General features: G+C 45.3%; 1 long non-coding RNA gene across 1 annotated transcript in view; it reads right to left on the bottom strand.

Annotated features, from left to right (window-relative positions):
- LOC142420892 (uncharacterized) overlaps nucleotides 1-24,175 on the bottom strand; it is a 71,114-nt gene that overhangs the window by 26,584 nt on the left and 20,355 nt on the right. The window lies entirely within an intron of this gene.

The raw sequence follows: 24,175 nt of genomic DNA on the forward strand, positions 1-24,175 counted from the left end.
CTGCCTCCACAAGACTATGGAACTGAATCACATCTCATGAGACCTAGATGTCTGGACACAGCGTTGCCATCTTTAGGTCTCTGCTGTCCAGAGGAAAGGGATGCATTACATGCTTGTCAGAGCTGGGCAGCAATACGGGACCATTTCCGCTCTTCAGACCAACCTGTGCAAGCCTTTTATCTTGTAACTAGAACAAGATTTGGAGGAAATGATGGAGCTGACTTAGGGAGTTAGGAAGAAGCTACTTCCAACCTGGGAAAGAATTGCAGTTCTCATCCTGCCAAAGCCCAGGAGGCAATTTCCTAGTTCTGGTCTGAAAAGCTAAAGGGCCGAGTTTGATGCAGCTCTGGGTGCAGCATTTCCATTTGGACAGCAGAGCGCTGCCTGGGTCCTGAGCCACGGCGCAGCAGTGGCAGTGGCAGCTTTTCTGCTCCCAGTGCTCTGTTCTTGCCCTAGAAGATGTCCAGTTCTCCCACTGTTTGTGTCTTACCCCAGGCTCTTCTCCTCCACTCTGCGGGGAACAGAGTGCATCAGGCTAGCGCAAGTATGACGTGTGATTTAGGACAATTTTTCAAACTGTACAACACAAGATCCCAGATCTGATCCATACATCGGCTTCTCCCTCCCTTCTGTCCATCTCAGCTCATCACTGCTGAGTAGGATCTTAGGAAGATTTACTGTTTCAAAAATTGATTAGAAACTTTCTTTCAGAATATGTTCCCTTTTAGAAAGCATCATTTCTGACAGGGCCCAGGAAAAGGGAACAACTAAGGAAGAAAAAACCATGAGTTTTAAGAGTAGAGAACCTATATTTTTCACTTGGGAATATTTTTGTATTATACAAAATGTGAATTTTTCCTTAAAAATCTCTCCAAGTCAAAATAAAACATTTTGTTTTACCAACTGCCCCCCTTCAAGAAGCCTGACACTTTTTTCCACAGGCAATTTTTTACATTATTTTCATTCTAAACAAAATTAAACTCGAATTGTGGCATTCTTCACAAGGCAGAAATGCCAGCCTCCAACCAAGTCTGATTACCAAGCTGTGAAAACTTCAACCCTGGGCTCAGCCTCTGTGCTGCCGAGCACTGTATATTACTGGGTCACGGCTAAGAGACCCAGTCACGCACCGGGGCCAGAGTAGAGGGTTCTGTGTATTATTAGATGCTTCGCAAGAATATCTATAAACTCACTCCTGCATTAGGAGCCTCTGACTCTAGACATTGCACAAATTGAAAGGATCGAAATATCTCTCTCCCCTTCTCCCACATGGGCTATAATTCTGTCCTCTTTTTATTCTTTTTTAATTTATTTTAAATTTTGCAAAGTTCTCCCCTCTGTCAATCCCACTTCTGGGATTAGAGACAAAAAGCCAATTATGAGCGAGAATGGCATGTGTATGGAAAACATGCCAGTCACGGTAGTGCTGCTGTTTCTTCCCTTCTTGAGCACAGCTTCCTGAGTGGAGAGCCGACGGGGAAGCTGTGGCTGGGACTGCCGGAGGGGACCGTTCCTGAGGGCAGGGAGAAGTGGGTTGCGCCTGTTTCCTCCCACCCAGCGGGTACAGCTCATTGACAGATCACAGCTAGCAACAGTTCATTCTCTGTTTAGCCGTATAAAGGCTAAGGAAGGCACTGAACACACAGCAATTCTCACCCTTATTTTCTCTTAACTGAACCACATTCGAAAGGACTGAGTAGAAATTTTGCCTTTTTTTTTCCCAAAAACCCTTACAAACTGCAATAATAAAAATGATTCAGCCGCAATTGCAGTGATTCTCTCTAGTCTCTTCTCAGCACGCCTACGCCAAGGAAGCCATTCACACCAGGGAGGGTGGGCTGCAGTGGGAACCTCCTTCCAGCCCAGCTCGCTGCTGCCCTGGGGGGTCCTTGCACCAGGGGATGGAGAGGAATTTATGATGCTGTGATAAAAAGGGATCTTCCTTGCGAATGGATTTGCAGTCTGTGTACTGTAACACCCTTAAGTCACCGAAGGAAGGGAATTGTCCTTGAATTGCCACTGAAAAGGATTCCAGCAGATTTTTTGGAGATTTGTGGGGGTTCAGGAGCCTGCTTGAGTTTAATCATGCAAGTCACTCAAACTGAAAACATGCCTGAACACTGAAGTGCTTCACAACAGTTAAGAATGAGGGTCTGCTGTTCTCTAAGGCCTGGCTTGTGGCTGCCTCCTCCCCAGTGCCTCAGACATAATTCAGATGGTCCCAAGGCAGCAATTCACCCTCACTTCCACCACAGCCCAGAAAATCAAGCACAGAAAATTCGAGCTTTGGTCCAGCAGGCCTATGGGAAGACTGTGCTTTGCAACCTGAGACAACCTCCCAGTCATCTCCAAGACATTAAATTCGAGAGCTGCAGCAGTAATCTCAGCTTCCAAACTCTCTGGGAGCATTGCTGTTCTTGTCCAAAAGCCCCTCAGAATTGCTCTGGGCACCAGGCAGCAATTTTTCAGGAAGATCAGATGTTAACGTGTGAATAAAACGAAGTTGAAAACGAAGAGTTTCTTTATACCTGGTCTCTCTACAAAAGGATGAAGGACAGAGGCCACCTGGAAGCTGAGAGGTTTTGTATTTTGCTTTCATGCCTAAAGCTCTCCCTCTTGTACTTAAAGGTACTTAAAGCTCTCCCTCCTGTCCTTTCTTCTTGCTGCTCCTGCCCCAGCCTCACCGCAGTGGAACTGTCCCCATGGATGGCCATGTCTGCCTGTGCCCATGGGCACCCTTCACCTCGCTGTACCACACCACTCAGCAGGTGGCTGTGCCCAGAATAAATCAGTAGGCACAGTGGCTCAGCAGGCACACCCCATGCAAGTGTGTGCCTGGGATGCTTCGCAGCATAGCAAGGAAAAATTTGCAAGGGGAACAAGCAGTGTCAAACGCGAGCAAATCATTTTTATAAAAGCGGTTCAAGAATTTGAAGAGCAAGAGCCCTTTCTGCTTCATGCATCGCATGCCTGAGCCTGGAGGGAAACTCAAAGCTCAAGACAGCCTGTCCTCCATGGACTGCACTTGACACAACCCCATGAAGGGCAGGCAGATGGCCCTGGCCATGCTGAGCGCAGCACTGCAGCAGCCACAGGAGCTGTCAGGCTGGCTCTCAAGGGAACAAGCATCTGCGATAGGGAGGGGAGTCAGGGCTTACCGACCGAGTCTATTTGCAGCACCCATGTTTGGTGTCATTGAAAGGACGAGAATGAAAAGCCTCATTCCCTGTGTATTGAAGAGTTGACACATAAATCAGAGCGAGCTGAATGCCTGAAGTAGTTGGTGCAAGAACAGCTATAAATGTAAAATAGGAATTGGTATTGTAGAAGTGCTGACTGTGGTTTGACTTCGGTGTGCGCCTGGGGGAGGCGGGGGCTGTGCTGTCTGCCTAAAACAGACGTCAGGGATTAAGGTGTTGAGCTGAGTAGAGAATTGAAACTCCCTTTCAAAAGGAAATTTCCAGACTGCTTTTATTCCAGAAAATCATTCCCAACTTCTCCTTCAGGGGCATTTCCAAAAGCCTTTCATTTTGATTTCTGACTTTCTTCCCTTTCAGCTGTCATCTACAGTATTATGCAAACGTTTACAATGAAAAACATTAACAATGAAATGGCAAATCCACTTGGAGCACTGAGCACTTCAGCGCTCTCCAAACTGCTCCCTTCCTCCTCCTCAGTCTTCCCCTGTGAAATCCACCAGCTGAGCGGCACATCTGGGTCTTGGAGGAACCCTGGATTCTCGTGGAACTGGTCCCCCGAACCACCTCCCAGGGACTTCAGTGAAAAGGAAGACAACTGCCTGTTTGCTCCTCTCCTTCACACTCTTCATCATTTCTATCTCAGTTTGTGTTTGCAGTTCAGCAGTTCCTGGTTTCCAAAGCTCCTCCAGTCTCATTCCCTGCTCAGAAGGGTGATGGGAGAGCAGGAACTGTGTGATTAACCAGGGGCTCTCACTTCACCTAACTGCAAGATGTTCATCAAGGTCAGGTTTCGTTGAACACCCCTTACGACCCCTACACGCACACACACACACACGACCTTACCCTGGTCTCATCACTGAGATATCTGTCTGGCATCAGACAAGCAGAAAGAGCAAGGTTATGCTGTGCAGAGATATCGCCAGGTCCCGAAGTCAGGGTGATCGCACCCACTGCTCCTCAGCCCCATGCACTGCTGGGTTCGGCGGCTCCCAGGCCCAGGGCAGTTTAGAGACAAACGGGGCTGGTTTAGAGAAACAACTGGAACAGAGACGCTAGCTGGGACAGAGCCACAGGACCTGCCAGTTCAGAGTGCACCCAGATGACAAAAGCTGGACATCCCTTGCATCAATGCTGTCACTGTGTCCAGTGTTCAAGTGTTCAGGGTCTAGAGAAAGAGTGGGGGTTCTTTAGTTGAGTAACGACTTCATTTTGGCTTTGTGCCTGAGGGTTTCACTTAGCACAGAGCACAGTACAGAGTGGAAGCCGTTTCCTGAAGCACCCCTGCCACATACTTGTTTCTCAGGTGTTAAAACTTCGAGCATTATTTAAGACTTTCGTTAAATCCCCCTCCCCAAATCCTTCTTTCTGCATAGCTGTAATGTCCTAAGGAACCTGCCCTTGGTCCGGCTGTGAAATATTTTTAAATTTAAAATTTAAAAGCTTGTGCCTGCTTACCCGCTTTTTCACTAGGAAACAACTTTCCTTGATTCCATTGTAGGGAAACAGTTCACAGCTCCCCTGACTCTCCCAAAAAATGACAGGAAGTCTCCTTAAGGAAAACTTCCTCCCAGTTTGTAAGTGGCAGAGATTCACTGAAAGACAGGGGACCACAGCCCCTAATTAGAGACTCTCAGCAGAGCTCTGCTCATGGGGCTTTGCATCACAAGCTCCCCCCTGCCTGCTTATACACCATCCAGCCCTGCGGGGAGAAGCGTGCCAATACCGGGCAGGCAATAAACAAGGCATCAGCCTTTCTCCTCCTCTCCCTCAACCTTTCTCCCCCTCTCCCTCAGGGCCCTGTCTGATTGTTTCAGCCACATACTCCTAGAAAACTTGAAGGCTCCATATTTCTGGGAATTTCACCTCACCTCCACATCTGGGCCCTGAGAGCAGAAGACATCAACCATCCAACCCACCTGCCCCTCCCTACCCACCAAACTGGCACTGAATTTCCATTGGCAAAGCTGGTAAGAAGCCTAGGGCCCCCTGTCCTCCCTTCAGAATAAATAATGAATGGTTTCCAGAGGACCGGGAGCTATTTGTATCTGAGCTGCAAGAACCCATAGCAAACAAAAGGCCCTGGGAAGAACGGAACAGTGACTATGATGTAAATGGAGCAAAGCTTGGGGCAATGGGGTGGGAAAAGAGAGGGTTTAGAGGCAATTATATGATTCTTTAAAAAACAAGCAGGCAACACCCCGGAGAAGTGTGCTCTAGGAGACTGTGCTGAGCTTGTTCAAGGAGTGCATGTACTGGTTGAAGGAAGGATGGGAGAGGAAAGGGAGGAATGCTGTTCCCGCCATCGTTACATTGCTTTTCTGTTAAAGAAACCGAGTGGAGTGCAGGAGGAGCAGAAAAGCCAGCTGCGAGCTGAAAGACCGCTCCAAGCATCCTGGGGCCTGTGCACAGATTGGTTAAGTTCAGGTTGCTCCTGCTCCATGAAGCTCCCAGGCTCTTACCTCCTTCACTGATACGATAGATCTGAGCATGTGCTTACGCATTTGACTGAATCTGGCTCCTCCAGCAGAGCCTGCACAAATCCATGCTGCAACAGGGTGGGTGTGATGCTAAAGTATCAGGGCTTTCTGTCACAGCCCAGCCCATCCAATAACCCAGGCCAATTCCTGGCCTTCTGGCAAAAGCAAAAGATCTCAGGGACTCAAGAGTTTTAGTTGTTTGCTGGAAGGTTTGTTTGGTCTCTAAGTACAGCAGCGCAGGCAGATTAGGGACACATTGATCTGCCAACCCAGTCCTCATCAAAACACCAAAAGCTCCAGCCTGTAAGAAGAAGCTGGTCTGCTAGGCCAGATAATTAACAGCCAGGAACGGCCCTCAGTCCACAGAGCTGCGTTAACTTGTAACAACCATGAAACTGGTAGGAATACCTGCATGAGGACCTGATCCACACAACTAGCAAGGACTGATGCTGGGATCGGGCAGCTGTACACAGGGGACATCTGAAGGATGCTACGACACTTGCAATCCATGCCGAGAAGCTTGCTAGGCTGTAGCAGCCCTGCCCACCTGCTTGGAAATCCCCACTGTGCAAGGCAGTTGAGCTCACTGACCCCAACGCTCTGTTACCCATTTCACTTGGAAATCCAAAGATGCTCTACACTTAGCTTTGATTCATCACCCAGCAAAGACCAGCTCCAGGAGTGACTGATCAGAACTTCAAAGCACAAGGAAGCATAGATACTAGAGAATGGTTCAAAATCCATTTAATCAGAATTCCCCAAGATTAACCGTTATGTCTGCTTTGCTGTGTGAGAAAGGAACATTCTCCTCTTTCACTTTTCTGTATCCAATAATTGAAGGAATCAAATCATTTGCAAACCAAGACAGTGAATGGAAATCTGACCCTGAACTTTATGAATACTCATGTCTAACGAGCCACATGGGTTTATCCCCTAACGAGTCATGGCTCAGAGCAAAATGAGAGTTTTCAACAAAGCCAGAAGGGAATGTAAGGGCTTGAGTCCCTCCCCTCTCTGAGAACGCCTAAATGGTTTAGGAATACAAACGCCATTGAAAGTCAGGTCAATCAGGAAGGGATTAATTTTGCCTACCTTTAGTCATTTAGCTTCCTTCCACAGAAATGGTATCTCCAGCAGATCGAAACTATTTTAGGTGCTTATCTTGGGATGAATAAATCACCTTCTACAGGTACTGGTTTCTTTCCACTAACTGTACGCAAGCCCAAACAGTTAAAAGTTGGAGGAGATGATTCTTGTCCATAAGCAAAACATCATGTCACATCTTTAACTCGTTCAAACTCCTTGTTAAGCCTTGGTTTCCACATATATTGTTCAAAGGGGCTTTGAAGGTGCTATTTTTTGCTGCAACTGCTCAAAAGAATATTTACAAACATGATACTAATTTTATTGTTGCTTGATCTATCAATTCTTTTTCTCTTTGACTTGTATTTCAGGTTCTCCTTTCCTCTTCTTAAAAAGGGGATTTGGGAGGGGGGAAATGGAATGGGTTGTTGCTTTTGGAAAAAAATCTGCACTGATTTTTATGTAAATTAAACCTTCCATATGTACAGACTCCAGGACATTGTTCCAGTCTGCTGCAGCTCTGTTTATTTTGATTGATTTTAAGGCTGTGATGAAAAGAATTTTTTAAATTAAAGGAAAATAAAATAATAAAAAAAGTCTTTCTTAATGGGTTTTGCATCACTAGAATAAAGTGATGTTTCCAGGACTAACATCAAGCACTTTTTCATGCTGATGAACTGCACTGCTCCACAAAAAGCCTTTTGCAATGGAAGGGCTGAGCTCCTGACCCAGTGAGAGGGATGGCAGTAGTACAAACCAGTGTGTGTCACTGTTGACACAAGGTAAGGGCAGTGATCAACATTCCCTGATAATGCTGCAGCAGCATTGCCAGCAACCTCAAGCAAGTCACCTCCTTATAGTTTTATTAAGGCAGTGGTTAAGGTGGGAAAGGCATTTAGTTTCAGTTTTAAAAGTACTGAACCACTTGAGAATCATGTGTGACCTCTTGCAACCCAGGTAGCGCCAACAAGATGCTGGTCTCCCCCATGACTCTCCTTGTATTTCAGAAAGCCTACTGCAGTGCTGCTATGAGTTGAAGCCTTTAAAAAAGCCAGCACGAGCTCTGTGTCATGCTGAAAACCAGCAGAACAACTGAAAGGTCACGAACAAGAGCTGGCAATGCTGCGGTACCTGGTACGCCCATGCTACCCTGCCCAGCCTTTCAGACAGGATTCAGTAAGTCCCCAAAGTTTCTGAGAAGGACTGTGTTTTGGGGACTGGGAGCAGAGAGGCAGATGACAAGGGAGGTTAGCAGAGGGCAGACAGCAGCTAAGAGCTCAGCTGGGGCTCTGAATGTTTCCTCCCTAAATCTTTGCCATTAACTGAAAGCTGGTTTAGGCTGGAAGAAGGGAGTAAGTTCCTGTCACTTCCAGGTTCCTCTCAAAGCCTCCTCTAATGAGGAGTAAGGATGGAGAGGTTTTAACTCAGGTAAATTTAGGTCTCCCTGTAGTTGAGGGAAGGCCAGCCACAGAACCAGAGCTCTCTGCCGTGGCGAGGTCCAGTCTGCAGCCCACCAGCTGCCTTCCCCCTGGCCCTCACTGTCTCCTTAGCAGAGAAGATGTAGCTACTGCTTTATCCAGCACCCCCTGCAGCAGCACAGCCCCATTGGGACTGGGCACCAGGCATGCCTGTCCGCTCACGCATTAACTCCCTGCCGCCTATTTATTTCACATACACTCCCAGAGAGTCATCAGATCCTACAGTACCACTGGCTTCATCTCTTCATCGCAAGCTCAAGCCCTGGACATTTTGCAGCTCTTAGAATTACAGTTCCCTCCTACATGTTTCCTTAAAATATGCAATAACATACCGCACCCAGCAGTATGAGAACCAAGGCAATTTTTTGTTTCTTTTACCACTATGCCGTACCTCAGTGTCTGCTCTCACAAGACCAGTGCCACAGAGGTATCTAATGCTGTCAGAAAGACCCCTCCAGCTCACAGAGGGTTGAAATAACACTCAGGCGTGTCCTGGCCAGGCTGGCAGGGAGCAGGCAGGGCAGCAAGGCAGGAGAGGGCAGGACGGGAGGCAGGAGGCCATGCACACTCCCGAGACCACAGCTCAGGCCTTGGTGTCATCGACTGTGCAGCTCTGAGCCGAGTGCTCTGCCTATATTTGCCAGATATTTTCACGCACCGATTCCTGTATCAGATTTAATAACGTGGGCTTGAATCTGAACTTTGTGCCTTAGCATAATTCTGTGGAAGGGTATTTCTCTTTACTGGTGTCAATAAATCACTCTATCTGTTGGTAACAAAGGACAAGGTTTGTTCTCTGTGACCTCTTCAACAGTAACTGGTAGTTTGCAGAAAGAAAGCGTACAGGCTGTTTTTACAATAACAGGGATCCAAGTGGAGATAGGAAGAACAGGTTGGAAAAATAGATTTAAAATACACAAAAATGTGTTAAACTCTTCCATGGTTTCCATAATTTCTAGGCTTGCTCTTAAAGCCTAAGCAATGGCCTATTTCTTGGTTCATATTTCAACAACCTCACCCGCATATGCCAAGTCTTACAGACTGGTTTCAAAAAATCACTCTCTTAAAAATCAGATGGAGAATAAAAACATTCAACAGCTGTAGGAGTTGGCCTATAGGATTTCCACCCCCACTGATGGATTTGCAAACCCTACTCTCAATTTATACATCTGAGCCTAGTTTTATTAACCCTGCTGCAGATTTACAGATCCTATTAGAGATTTACAAATCACACCAATCTACCCTAAAGGAAAAGTCCTGATTTATAAACCCACATGTTCTGCTTAGGCAACAAGGCCATGTCACGATAAATAACCAGCTGTATAAACTTGCTCCCATATTTTTTTTTTCTCTCAGACACGCTCAGTCTGAGCTGTCTGTTGTGATGATGCAGAGTCTGATGAAGGAGGAGGTCTCCACAGGGAATTTTTCTCTCCAGAGAAGTCCAGATATTGCAAAAATATTTGACAGACAGACAGATACATACGTACAGGCGTACGTAGACCTATTCACCACTCCCAGTGTGACACCATGGCCTCTCCCCACTCCAGGACCTCGTGTACCTGATACACCTGGCCAGCCTGAGCTGCGAAACACCAGCAGTGAGTTTGGCACCTCGGCTGGCAGCAGGAACCACGCTCCACGACACAAACTGCTGGGCCCTTTTTCAGTACACATCATCTGTGGGCTACAACTAACCACAGAACAAATGTGTCTGCAACAGGTCCGTTGCCATTCAGCCGCCAGCTGCACGAAAAAGCTGTCTGATGCTTTGTGATAGGAAAACCTTATCAGTGCTGTGTTCAGGACTCATTTGGATAAGGCCTCACAAATGCAAACGTCGTTCCAAGATATTTCAGAAGTCTGAAAAACAGGCTGGACAGATTTTTCCTGTGCTTCCTGCATCGAGATAGTCTGGAAAGACCTGAAGAAACAGCTCTCTTGTTTTCCAAGACTCTGTGTTGAGTCTCACGCAGAACTTAGAAAAGCAGAAGCAGCAACGTGAAAAATAACAGACAACTGTCTCTGCTGGACTAGTGAAGCAACGGAAATTACAAACCCTCTGAGATGAGGAGATCACCCTAAAGGAAGAGCTTTAGAGAGTCAGTACAGAATTCTTTTTGCCTGCTAATGTCTGGCTTTTTGGGAATCTCACTTAGCTGCATGACTCCAGGAGCCTGATGATTTAAGAAGAACACCAAAAATGAAGGTTGTTGGCAAAATGGAATATTGTTGCAACCACTTTTCTCCAGTTTCTAATCTTCACGTCTTTTTTTTTTTTTTTCTGAATCCCATTCCTCAAACCTCTGCTTTCCCTCTTCTTGCCCTACAAATCGCTTAGCTTCCCAAAGTATCCTTTTGTGGACATTTATTCTGGTCTCTACTTCCAAGATAATCTCACCATTCCAGTATCAGCCTCAGCTCCCCTTCCTGTCCTCGTTCTTGTATCGGATCACCTCTCCTTACCCCTTGCTATTTTTTTCAACCTCTGTTTCTCTGCTCCCTCCCTGCCAGCCCCTTAGATGGTCCCCTGCCTTTGATGGCATTTCCAAAGACACTGGCATGTCGCAATGAACCCAATGAACCCAAATGGAGCTTCAAAGCCAAAGAGAGCACAGGCATTGCTTTGTGCATCACACACCGTTTTTGTGGGTCTATCCATGCGGGAATAACACTGCACAAAGAGGGCATGCTTGGCCAACAGAGGAGCAACAAGTGCCATTCCCAGCAAGGGCTGGCTGTGTTGTCCAGTGTGTCAATTATGTCGGCTCTGGAGACAAAAAATTGTATCATTATAAGAATAAAGCAGAGCAGCGCAGAAAAGAACAATTTTGAAGCCTGCTAGTGGCCAAGAAATCTTGCTTATGCACAACTCTGCACAACTGTGCCTTAAAAACACACGCAAGATGGGGAGAAGGCAGGTTGAGAAGAGGTATTTCTCATTACACTTCAGGGAGATCACATTGGGCCCTGGATTCTTAGTTAAGATGTCGGCAAAGTGTCTCCTATAAAAATAGCTGCAATTTGCTTGACAAATGCCGACGAGCGTGTGAGTGTTGTTTTGCTTTGCTTGTCAGCTGCCACTCTGCAGGCAGAGAGCTCGCTTCCCTTCACCCTCTCTGCCTGCTTCTCCTTCTCTGTCTCCGCTGCCTGCTCCCTCTCTGCAGCCAATCCGCGGCACGCTCCAGCTCCCAGCCAAATAAGGAGAAGCAGTGCAAGGAACCCCGGGTGCGTGCAGGCACCCATGCGCCCACCCAGCCGAGCAGCTGAGCCAAGGCGGCTTTTTTTGGTTATTTCTCCCTCCCCGGCTCAAAGAGAGGCAAAGCCCCTTCTCCCTTTCTCTTCTGCCCTTCTGAAGAAATAACGGAGAGACACCGGGAAATACCTGGGGTGTCATCGGTACACAACAGCCTGGGAAAAGAGGTTTGAAAAACAAACAAAAAACCCCAACAACAACAGAGGGCCCTGCATCAGCCCACAGCTGAACTGATTCGGGAAACAGGCACCGAGAGAAGCTGTCACAGCACGTGGCAAACCTGCCCACAGGAGTACATTTCAGGGTGCAAAGGGCACCCTGCTCCGCAGATCAGCGCTGCCGGGGCTGCTGTGTCTGCAGGCAAGGGGGACTTGTGTGGTGTCCTTAAGTTTTACCCACTGCATGTTTTAATCACAAAACCAGTGGCTCTTGTCTGTGAATCCTTAAAGATATTTCATTAACCAGCCCCCTGTCACACAGAGAATCAGTCCGCTGCCTCTACCAGCCTTGCCCGGCTGTCCCCAGGACTGTTACATTTAAAGCTGCAAAGCAACTCAGTTTTAGCAGTAACCATCTACTCTGGTCCCACAGCAGGTCTGGAGCAAGGAGCGCTGTACAGGGACGTGCTGCTCAGCATCAGGTGATGCCCTTCTGGCTTTTAAAAAGGCATTTTAAAGCAGAGACCCAGGCAGAATGGGGGAGAACAGCAAGGTACGCAGTAGGATTTTCAGCCTTGCAGTGCTTAGATCAGCAGTGAATGGAAACTATCTTCATCTCGTGACTTGTTCAGCCCTCAACAAAGCCGGGGGGGTGGGGGATATGAATTGAAGATTTTCCACAGACACTTTTGATGAAAACAATGACAAAATGTATATTTTCAGTTGATTTTTCCACTAAAAAAGTTGGGCTTTTTGTCAAATGAGGCAAACCCCCAATATTTCCATTTTTAAATTCTGCTGCAGTGCCTCAAGGGAGTTGTAGTTAATTTGCTTTGCACTCCCCTCTTGGGCTGGGATTCCCATGCAGTCTCCATCCCTCACACTGCATTGTGGTGGGCCTTTTTTGGAGATGAAGACAGCCTCATAGCTGCGGCCTATAGATCATTTTCACACTGTCCTGATTTTTCTTGAGGAAAACAGAGAAAACAAAACAGCATATCTGAAAGTCTTACAGTGTTTTTTCTATCAGGATCCTCTTCCAGCACATGCATGACCTTCTCTTTCCACTTAGCAAGACTGGACGGACAGAAGAAATGTGGCCCCCCAAGGAAAGAAATCATGATGGTTATGGTGAGAACTGTTGACAGCCCATTGGTCTCAGAGCATCGAGGAGACGGGGACCCTTGCAGGGTCCTTGTATCTCTGGTCTTTAATGGTCATTTAGCTGAGGATGAGTGAACCATGAGGAAATCTGGTTACACACATTGTCAACTGTGTGACACATGCAACCTCAACTTCCAGCACCAGGAGCAGGAGCTGCTGTGGTTGTCGTAGCCTCAGGCAGATTAGGCTCCTACTAGCCTTGCCCCAAGAATTTCAAGTGGAAGGGAAAATTAGGAATGTGACAATCTTGCTTGTGCTATGGATGTTGAGAATGTCTGGCTGCCATTTTGGTGACACCTCTGTGGTGGCTGCCACCTCATTTGACACTGATGATCAAACACACGATCTCCACACAAAACAGCTACTGCTGAAGCCAGTGCTGCTTAGCTGGTGCTGTAACAGACTTGTACCCTCTGTGGAATTAATAGTCCAGCCCATGTCTTATTTTCATAGGCTGCTAACGCCCTTCAGAATCAATAACTCAAAGCAAGCATAACAGGCCAGATAAAGAGAGCAGCTGCAAAATTTCTGCATTACTGCAAGGCCTCTGTAAAGCAGAAGACGACTGTTAAGAGGCTTTTGGTGGCTATAAATAGAATTTACACACACTTCGAGGCAACTTTTATGCTGCTGGAGTGAGGTAAAGGACTTTGGTATAAAGAAGAAATAGGCCTGTGGTATTTAAATAGCAGTGGTCCACATCCTGGTATTATATCTTACAAAAACAGTTCACATGAATAAAATTTTGGCGGATAAAGTTGTATTTCTCCAGCAGTTTCCAGTCTTGGAGCCTTCCACTGCATTAAGGGGAAGAAAAAGAAAAGCCCCCAAGCCCCAGAACAGAGCATAAACAATTGTGACTCATGCCAGAGGGTTCTCAGGTTGGTGAAGTGGGTGGATAAATACAGTTTTGTGATACAGCTGATAATTCCTGCTGTGCAGAAGTATTTCTTGGAGTTACTGATGAAGGAAACTGCAGAAGTTGTTGGGTTTTTTTTCTCTAATAAGGCAAATGCCTTAAAAAGATAAGGCGAGATCTATTTCTGGAGGTCTGCAGAAGGTGGAAAGCCATATGCCCTCTGATATCCCAACTGTGATGGTAAAATATGGTTGAATAATATGTTCAGAATACACGTAGAATAAAATCAATGGGATTCAAATGCGCTCCATTATGTTATCGGAGCTGGGTAAATTATTTGCTGGACACTTGTATCAGCAGCTGTGGATGAATACCCAGTCATTTAGGCTGGGGAGCAGAGGGGGGCCTGGAGCTACAGTGCAGCTTGCTTGCACAACTGCGTGCCTTCTCAGTTTTACCCCCATGGGGCAATTAGTTTGACGTGGACTGTTGAACTTTTGAAAGAAAATGTCCTTCTGGAGATGCCCATCTTCCCATTGATCATCGAGGGGGTGTTGACAGCTAGGTTACTAACGTCGAGATCCTGTAAACTACCTGCTCAGAGAAAGTGCCAGGGATTTACTGCCTGTTAAGTGCATGTAAATGGGCAGCTATCTGCCATGGAGAAAAGCTCTCAACAGAACAGAATGCACTTACACTCAACTCACTTATCATAACTCTCCATTTTTCAGTAAATTTTGTGAAAATCTTAGGCTGTTTTGAAAACTGCAGCGTATTGAGAAGACAGTTTTATTTCTAAAAATTTCCTGCTTTGAGGGAAGTTGCTCTATAGGAAAACCTACTTAAGCGTATAGGAGTATATTTATCTTGAATCCCTCGAGTCTTTCTGCTTTGTTATTGAGAGTTGTCTCTTACTAATGGAAAGCATGGGTTTCTATCCTTGGAGTACTGGAGTATTGAAATCCTATTCCAAGTCCCAAGAGGGAGAGGAAAAAATAGAAAATAGTTTGACCTACATTCCCAAGAATAATTATTGACTTAACAAGTTCCAATCAGTTTTTCAAATTAAAGCTCAGCAAGAACAGACCCACTTCCCTAAAAAAAAAGAAAAAAAGGAAAAAACTCAGTCTTATTATATGTCAGATGTACATGTGTGCAGTGATCATATGTAAATGTATCCCTGGAATATACATGTATGAAGATTTGTGTGTGCTTGTATCTCTTTAGGAAGGAGTTTGTTTTTGTGATACGTTGTACGGTGCCTTGCAGTGTGGGTCTCTGGTCTTCAACTGGCCATTTCTGCACACTCTCAGCCCGGGAAGATGTATGGCCAGATATGTACAGCTAAGCAGGCTGTAGTCCTTCTTTGGAACCTATGTGAGCGGTGCTGGGAGCACAACTGTGAACCATTAACAAAAACTGCCCGAGAAGGGCTCGTTTAGCACTTCCCTCTTGTGACCATATGGACCGATGGAAGCCAGAAATCCAGCAGCTGTGGATTCAAGAGTTTCAGGAATGTACCTACAAACAATCAGCATCAGACACTTCTTGTCCCTGGGATTAACGTCTGAGAACGAAAGAAGAAAAGGCCTTCAAATATCAATACTTGAGACCAGAGTTAAAAAGAAAGTAGCAAGGAAAAGCTGACAAAGTAATGATTAGCATTTGTGCTCTGGGAACTCTTTCCTATATCCTACCAGAAACTCTCAGTGACATCAACATCTCCATTAGTGCCCCGAGTGCACAGAAATCTACTGTTTTGAAGGTACTCTCTCTTTAAGGCTCCTTTCTGACTTCCAAGATTCTACTTGATCCCAAATCAAGACATGGGACTATGATACAAAATATTATTAATTAGAGATCTGATCCTGCCTTAGGCCAGTCAGATGGATTGGATGATTTATTACGGCCAATTCCTAATTTTGATTCTGTAATGAATTAATTGTAACTTATTTTTAATAATAATCCCAGTTGATCAATATATAGAGGGCTTTTGTTCCTAACACAAACCTTGGACAGGTGTTTGTATCCCTAATCTTTCACCTCAAGAAAAAGATATCATTCAGGGAAACTTCCCTGTTCAACACAATACTCAAACAGATGCTTAATTCATCATGGGCTGAAGTGTTTTCTTGAATTAGGGTGTCCTGGTTTCAGCTGAGATAGAGTTAATTTTCTTTATAGTGGCTGGTATGGGGCTATGCTTTGGATTTTTGCTGAAAACAGCATTGATAATACAGAGATGTTTTAGTTGTTGCTGTATACTAGTCAAGGACTTTTCAGCTTCCCATGCTCTGCCAGGTGCAGAAGAAGCTGGGAGGGGCCACAGCCAGGACAGTTGATCCAAACTGACCAAAGGGCTATTCCATACCATATGGCGTCATGCTCAGTATATAAAGCTGGGGAAGAAGAAGGAATGGGGGACATTCGGAGTGATGGCGTTTGTCTTCCCAAGTAACCATTACACTTGGCTACCAAGAAGGAAACTATCATATGCAAAGCAGAACTAATTAATCTCTTGATTACTCTGCCATTACTGGGCTCAGTTTTTAGTAGTGAGCTTGGGTGTTTCATTACATCACAGGTGACTGAAAGCGGCAGTGATTGGGATAGGATCCACATTTTTACTAATACTTTTATGTGCAAACGCAGGCAGGTTCATTTCTCCATCTAGGAAAAATGCTGCACAGTCCTATTTATTTTTATGCAGTGTCTGCCATGAAAAAGAAAGAGAGCAGAGACAGAACTTAATACAGCAGCTCGCAGCCAAGACAGACGGCAGTTAAGTGATAATGTGTGTCCATTTGGAACAGCTACTGTAAAGAGCTGAGTGTCCGGGAAAGGAATGACACAAAAGCTAAGAGAACCACTGATCATTTTAAATCCAGCCTCTAAAAAATAGTTCAGTGCTTAGAAAAGGCTTTTGAATGATAATGAGAATTTAAGATTATATCACTTCTGGGGTATGAAGTGAGGATGACTTGCGTAATGTCGCTAAACGGCAAAGAAAAGGCTCAAACCTTAGTTTCAGGCAAGTGACCACACCGTGGTCTGAAGACACCAAAGAAAACCTCCTGTATAAGTAATGGCAAACCAAACCTCATTCACAACCCATTTTTATCCTTCATCTCAACACAGCCGTGGGAGCTAAAACCAGATCTGATCGAGCCGCTATCCTTAAGTTCTTGGGTTTATTGCACAATGGGGGGGGTTGCACTGTGGACTGAGAGCAGAGAGGACTCTGGAGATTGTCATGTGATGGTGTCACTAAGGCATCTCCCCTTCCTGCAGTCTCTCTACATCTTCCAGATGAGCCATCAGTCAGCCAGAGCATCCACAAGATGTTTAATCCCTTTTTAAGCTATAATGGGCCTGGGCTGAATTAATTCTGCAGGTAGAAGTCATTCTGCAGCCTCAGCTCTCCTCAGACAGAGCACCCCTCATTTGAGAGCGAGCAATAGAGCTAATTAATAGGAATGCAGGAATTGCTAGTCTGGATGAGATCCAAAGCCCATTAGTTCAGTGTCTTATATCCAAAACAGACCAGGACTAGATGCTTTAGAGGAAAGCGTGAGAGACTGCTTCCCAAATTTGGCCACCTTGTTGACACTGTATAGAGACCAGCTCAGAACCCAAAGCCTACCACTGGTGGAATTGCTGTTATGAATCATCAAATCTTGCCGCATTCTTGGTCCAGGTTTAGGAGTTTCCGCTGCCTCAATACGTTGTCAGTACTGCGGGGACTCTCCACTGGTTAAGGATGGCAGGGCCCTACTGGAGATGGGCGAGCCAGCCGCGGGGGTCACCAAACAACCGCACAGACCTCACACTTCTTTACAAGGACTTAACATATGAGAGAGTCGCTCACTTTGCACGCGCCGGTTCCTTTAAAGATTGACTGCTTGCCTAGCCTGGGTTATTCCACTCGATCTTGTTTGAATACTAGGGCAGAACAGGTATTTTTCATTCTAAAAATTTCCACAAATTTAGCAGTTACTATGAGCTGGCCGAAGGTCTCCTCAATTAGCTCTTTGAGGACACTTTGTGTAAGCTTTGTAGACTGGCTGTTTTAAACAATTTTTCCTACTTGCTGTTATCTGTTACTAATTAACTGGAAAATAGTGCATCATCATTGTATGATTCTGGCACATCATTCTTAATTCTTTCTGAACTCCAATGAGAAATATTTATTAAAAATGTCAGGCTTTTTCTGCATAATTACGAACAGTGTTAGTGTCTCCATCTATTAAAAGTCCTGGATTGTTACGAGGATTTCTTTTCTCTAAATACAATTTTAAATATACCTTATTTTATCCTTAAAACTGACAGCCTGGAATTTCTGTCTTAAGCTGCCTTTTTTCCTTCTGTATTTCATGCACTTCATAAAACTAACTCATATTAATTGCTCTCAGTCCCTCCATATCCTCATTTCTCTTTGTTACCTATTGCTTTTTGGTTCTAATTGCTGTCTTTGCACCGAGTCTGTGCCAGATGGACTCTCTTGAAGGAGGAATTATGGCTCTTTGGCAACTTAATGCAGTCTTTTTACAGACTCATCCACATTAATTTGTGTCTTTCCGTGTGAAATCTTTTGCTCTCAGTTTTGACTCACAGTTTCCTTCATCTTTGGGAAATCAGTCCTGCAGCAGTACATCACACAGTGCTGTGTTACTGGATGGGACACTCCCCCGTTTGCCTGTACCAAATGTCATCAGGTCACAACTGCTGAGCATCCCTGGCCAAACTGCCTGCTCCTGTTGGCTGTGCCACTGGCGGTGGCCTTGCAGCCACCCTGTCACTTTGCCGACGGCTCCACGCCCTTCACGTACTGTCTCTCGAGTTGGCTGCCTTCACCCATTTTCATAACCAGGGCACAGCGCTCTCGCCAATCGCTGTGCAACATGTAAATCCTGGCGTTCAGATCGGTTGATGGCTGTTGTCTGCCAACGAGGGGTGAACAAGCACCCAAATCCTCCTGAGCAGATGCTAGCAGATTTCTCTCTCCCCAGCAAGCAGACACTTCCAGCCCATGTCCCCGTCTCTGTCCCCGTTCCCATCCCCTCGGGCCGCCTGGGTCCTGCCTAAGGTTTTGCTGGTTTTGAACTTCCCTCCTGTGTCACAGGAGGTGCTGGGTGGGCAGAGGGGAACCCCCAGGCAAAGGCAAAGAGGCAGCAGAACTGCAGGGACAACACCACTGAGCACCGAGTCCCTCACTCTGCTAACGTCACCTTTGGCCATCTCCAGGTGCCAAAGCTCCAGGAGACACCTGTCCTGTCAGAATGTTGGTGGAAGCCGAGGATCGCAGGAAGCTGAAGCCAGCTGTGGGCAGCTCCCGGCCTTTGGTTTTGACTTCTGGATGCTTGATATCCAGGTCACATGTCTGACAGACTCCCCTTTTCCCCACTCTTCCCTTTCTCGGTTTCCTTCTCTTCCTTTATTCCCTGGAGGGGATCCGAGAGAATCCTGGGTTTTCTGCACCTCCTTTCCAAATTTGTTTTGGAGCACAAGCCAAAGTGGTTCTCCTCTGACCGCCAGGAAATGGCAGCTGGGATAAAAGATGATATTAAGGAAAGCAAACTGATGAAAAACCAGATAGATATACACATATATGTATACATATATTTTATATGTATACCTTTATATATATATATATATATCCCCAAGTGATTCAGGAATAGCAGACACTAAAAGCGCTAGTGGAAACTGTCGTAAGAGATGTATTGACAAGCCTGGAAGCCTGGCTCCTGCCATCAAGTGTTTGTTTTCAGGAACTAGAATGCATGGTGTGAATTGTGCAGCGAGCATTCAGCACGAAGCAGTTGGCATTTCAAAAATGCTTCCGGTCCACTGGGGTGAAACCAAGCTCCAGGAACACAGCTCAGAGCCGGCAGCTTCTCCGTTATTAATTCCTTGGCAACTTTGCCCAAGCAACTTGATCTCCATGTCCCAGTTTCCCCTGTCTGTATGAAGATAATAATCCCTCATCCACCTATAAAAGGATGCGGTGGGATTGATCAAGAAGCAGTCAATGCACGACACGTTCATTTTCAAGGCACAGCCCGTTAACTAGAAGAGCTCTTTATGGGAGTTACTAATGAGTCTCAGAGCATCTCAGAGCATCCAGCACTAGTATTCCTTCCCTTTGCGTGAGGTCAGAGGTGGTGTTTTGACACTTCTGCTGTTTAACATGACATCTGGTATAGAAAAGGTTGAAACTTGTAGCTGCGAGTTGTACTTTTTGGAAATGTTTCTGTCAGCATGGCAAAAGAATGGCAAATCATCTGCTGTATTTTCAGACATATCTATTTTGTTTGACTTTATAAAACATCCCTGAGGGACTGAAAACTATAGTGAGCCTTCCACTGCATTAATTTTTAATTTTTTAAACAACACTTTTGCTCCGTTTTGCTCTGTTTTGAAACAACTCTTCCCTGCTCAGAGGGAAGACAGCTTTTTTAAAAAAAATCTTTATAACTTTTCTTCATGTTTGGGAGAGGTCAGACAAGCCAGAGTTCACAGTGCTGGAGATCAGACCCTCATGACACTAGTGGCTTGGGAGTTATGCATATGAATGATTACTGCTTCTTCCAAAAACCTTCCCTTCAGGCTGACAGAAAGGAGACATTTCATAGCTCTGTGGTTAGAATAAAGAGTTCATACATGCATGACAGGCAGACAGAGGGTATTATTCAGAGCTGTAAGAATTAGTGGCTTACAGTCTGATATAGAACAGTATGCAAAGGACTGGCATTAATTGGAACTATCCAGCAGAGATGTGGACATAATTATTTAAAGGACTAACTCTCAACAGATGGACTTAGTCATGGCAAACACATAGCATAACTACCCAAAGAGGAAAAATGCAAATGCCCTAGAAGGGAATTATTATTTTGAAGGATGCAGGCAGCCTTTGGCTATTAGGTGGCAGAATGATTCTTTCCATCCATGGAGAGCCTAACGAGTACTATCTTTAACATTTTTCTTCAAAAATCTGCTCACCTTGTGCTCTGTGCCTGCCAACCTCACAAGCCTACAAGAACCAGCAAGGGGTCCTGACTGACTGGAAGAAAATCAGCGTGACGGTGACAATGGGTGCTGTGAGTACAAGCCATAGGATGGTGACTTGCCTTGAGATGCCTCATGAGGCAGCTTGTGGGGTGCTGAGATACTGTGGCATGAGGGACACAATAAACACACATCTGAGACAGGTGGTGAGGCAGACACAACAGAGAACTTGGGAATTTGCATAATGGTCCTCCTGTTCTTGACAGTCATGTGATCATATAGCATCACCCTAAAGATACTCCCATTGGCCATCAGATCAGGCATCTTAGATCCAGTGGGATGGGGAAACTGCAATAGCAGAGACAGCTAGACAATCTCTCAGCTGAGAGGTGCTTCAGGGAAAGGTAGTACTTCATCTTTTCCCAATCAGGAGTTCCAATTCATGAGCAGATGGCTCTGCTAGATCCCTTTATGTTCTCAGTATTCATAAATGGGCTGAGGAAGTCATGATTTTAATTCAAAAGCTCTTCATCACCAGCTGAAGTCCTGTGGCTAACGCTAAAAGGAAGGACAGTTTTATAACCAACAGTATCTTCTTTTCCTCATTAAGCTGCTGATCCTTAAGCACATGCGTAATTTTGGTTGCATCTGGCTCCCTAGCTTCATAATTTTTAGTGTGGATTGTTGGATCCCCTCTTTAGAATAGGATACTCATGGACAGACATCACTCCATGCTAAGAGTAGCCCTGCAGCTGCCCCTGCCTTCGGGGCAGACTGTGTGCTTCGGGTTGGCCTCAGCCCTCTGGAACATGTGGGATCCTGCATGTCTCGGTGCTTGGCAAGTTAGCTTGCTCCCCAAGGGACGGATCTTTGTATGGGAGTAGGGAAGAAGAGCAGAGAGCAAGGAATCAAAGAGAGTACCCCAAACCTAACCCTAGCAGCCCAGTGGCCGGGACTTTCCTTCATCTCTGCCAAGCTCTCACCAGTACTTCTTTAGTGCCTAATACCCAAACAAGTCTCAGCAGGGAGGAAAATACTCGCGATGCTGAATGTTCAGAGAGCCTGAATGTATGAGATGGAGAAGTAGCATTGCCTAAAGGTTAGAGCCAGCAACTGGGAGGCAAGCCTTGTTTCATTACTGTTTATGCTGCAACATAAGCAAGTCACTCGATTTCTTCAGAACAGCCTCCCACTTCCTGTGAGCCAAGTGTTCTTCCTTTCAACCCACTTGCTGCTATATATAATCTCAGCGCTGTCTACCTTTTTTGCAGTCCAATCTGGAGTCACGCTTCCCAGAAATCATGAGATGGCATTCAAAATCATGCATTCAAACCATGGCAAAGCATATTTGGATGCCTACTCTTGGCTGCTTGCTTTCTGGCCCCTTATAGGTCACAGGGTCACTTTTTTTTCTATGTCTGTTGGCAGGAAAGCAAAATGGTAAAGTTCTATAAACAAGAAGCCTGGCTCATAAAAATAACATTTGGCCTCTGTATGTCAAATATATCATTAGGAAAATCAGTTTCTCTGTCTCCTTGTTCAAGTAAGCTAAGTAAATTTGCCTTCTGCCATCTGCTTCCTCCCTACTTTCAGTGAAGAGTTAACCTACCAGCTAGTCAACGAGAGGCAAAATCACAGATATATCTGACCGTATGCCATCAGGAAAATAATGGTTTGTAGCAGCAGCCTCCTCATCTATTATGTAATAGTAAAGTTAATCTCTCTAGAAATTTAGTCTTGAACAGAGATCTGTCATCAGGTGTAAACTCTGCTTATTGATCACTGCAGGGACTGCAGCCACTTTGGGAATGAAACCAGGCAGCTTTTCAATACCACGCAGCACATCATACACGGGTGAAGGACAGATGCTGTCTCTCTTCAGCAAAGTGATGTGTGACTGGGATTCAGGGAACCAGATCAACTAGCTAATTTGTCATATTTCCTGGGCCGAGCCAGGAACACCAATCTTTGCTTCCCAGGACAGGAACAAAAAAGAAAGACATGATCAGCTGGAACAGGAAGAGGACTTGAGGTGAACCTGACTCAGCAGCTTGCTCCATGACACAATGCTTCTGTGTGCATCTTGGCATCACACTGACTTTTGTGGACACACGGATTAATTACAAACAGCTTCTGGTTTGCTATTACTGGTGTGTCTTTCCTGTGACTCCTGCTTTCTTATTTCTTCACGGGCATATCTCTAGAGTTACTCTTACCTGCATCTATTGACCTGTCCATCTTTTTTTGTTGGCCTACATTACACTGTATCTGACCCTTTGCACTTTTCATATGGAAGTCTTATTTTCTTATAATACACATTTTTAACCAAAGACAGTATTCTCTTCTGGTGTGCATGGGTAATTCTACAATGTTTGTCAACTAGAATCTGCTTCACAGAACCAAAGAATCCATCACAGCAGATCCAGGTAGCTGTCACCTGAGCACCACCACCACCACTACTACTACTACTACTACTACTACTACTACTACTACTAGAGTGCACTACTACTGGAAAAAATGGCAAAGAATGGGAAAACGTAGACAAACCAGTATAATTCCTAGTACGATTTCAGCATATTGTTGTATTTATCTAGGATTTTCATATGAATTATGTGACTAAACATTGACTTTTTTATGAGTAAGAAAGTACATAAGATTGCCTTTTATTAGGGGGGAAACTGAGTCGTAGAGCTGGGGAATGTCTTACTTGGAACCATTAGAAAAGCTAGGCAGAAGGAGCACCATGGATGCCCATTCATAAAGGTGGTCACAAGCTCCTATGGACAGGATTAGACTTGAACTCTTTACAACAACCAAATGAACTCCAGGATACTAGAGGTGGAACCAAGCACCTTGGAGAGCAAGGGCCAGCGTCTCCCACACTTCAGCAAACTGGGGCATCTGCTGCACAGAAGAGAGTTGATAATACCTTGTTATACAAAATGTGGGTGATAGCTCAAGTGGATGCATTTGAAAATCTGAAAAAATATATGTGTCATCTCTCAACAGTTTTCCTCTGACAGTCCAGTCACCCTTCGAGTGACCCAAAAAGTTTTTGCTGTTGTAGCTTTCCTCAGACTCTCAGACAGCTTGTGACCTTGTTTATTCTTTAGTTTTAGAAACATCACTGTCTGTATTTTAAGATGCCTTAAAAACAACTTCCCCTTTTACAGTGCCTTCTATACAGTTGTCTGTCCTTTTCTTATTGTTTAGCAGTTTAGAAATGTTTCCATTACAAAGAAAAATGGCCTACGTTAAATGACAGTATAATTGTTTGGTTTTAAGACCAATCTTCATGAATTCAGAGGCAAAACAGAAGATACTTGGTCATATGAAACTCTCATCATACAGAAATTCTTGTCATTTCAGCTGAACCTGAATAAAGTTTCTGTTCAATGGAGTGTGGGAAATAGCACATGAACAGGTTTGTGCTTACGCCACAGGCATGCAGCGTCAAGGCTAGCTCTAGGAAATGCAGTACTAGTGGGGCAGTAT

This window comes from Mycteria americana, chromosome 25 (genome assembly GCF_035582795.1).
Source record: "Mycteria americana isolate JAX WOST 10 ecotype Jacksonville Zoo and Gardens chromosome 25, USCA_MyAme_1.0, whole genome shotgun sequence".
NCBI lineage: Eukaryota > Metazoa > Chordata > Aves > Ciconiiformes > Ciconiidae > Mycteria > Mycteria americana.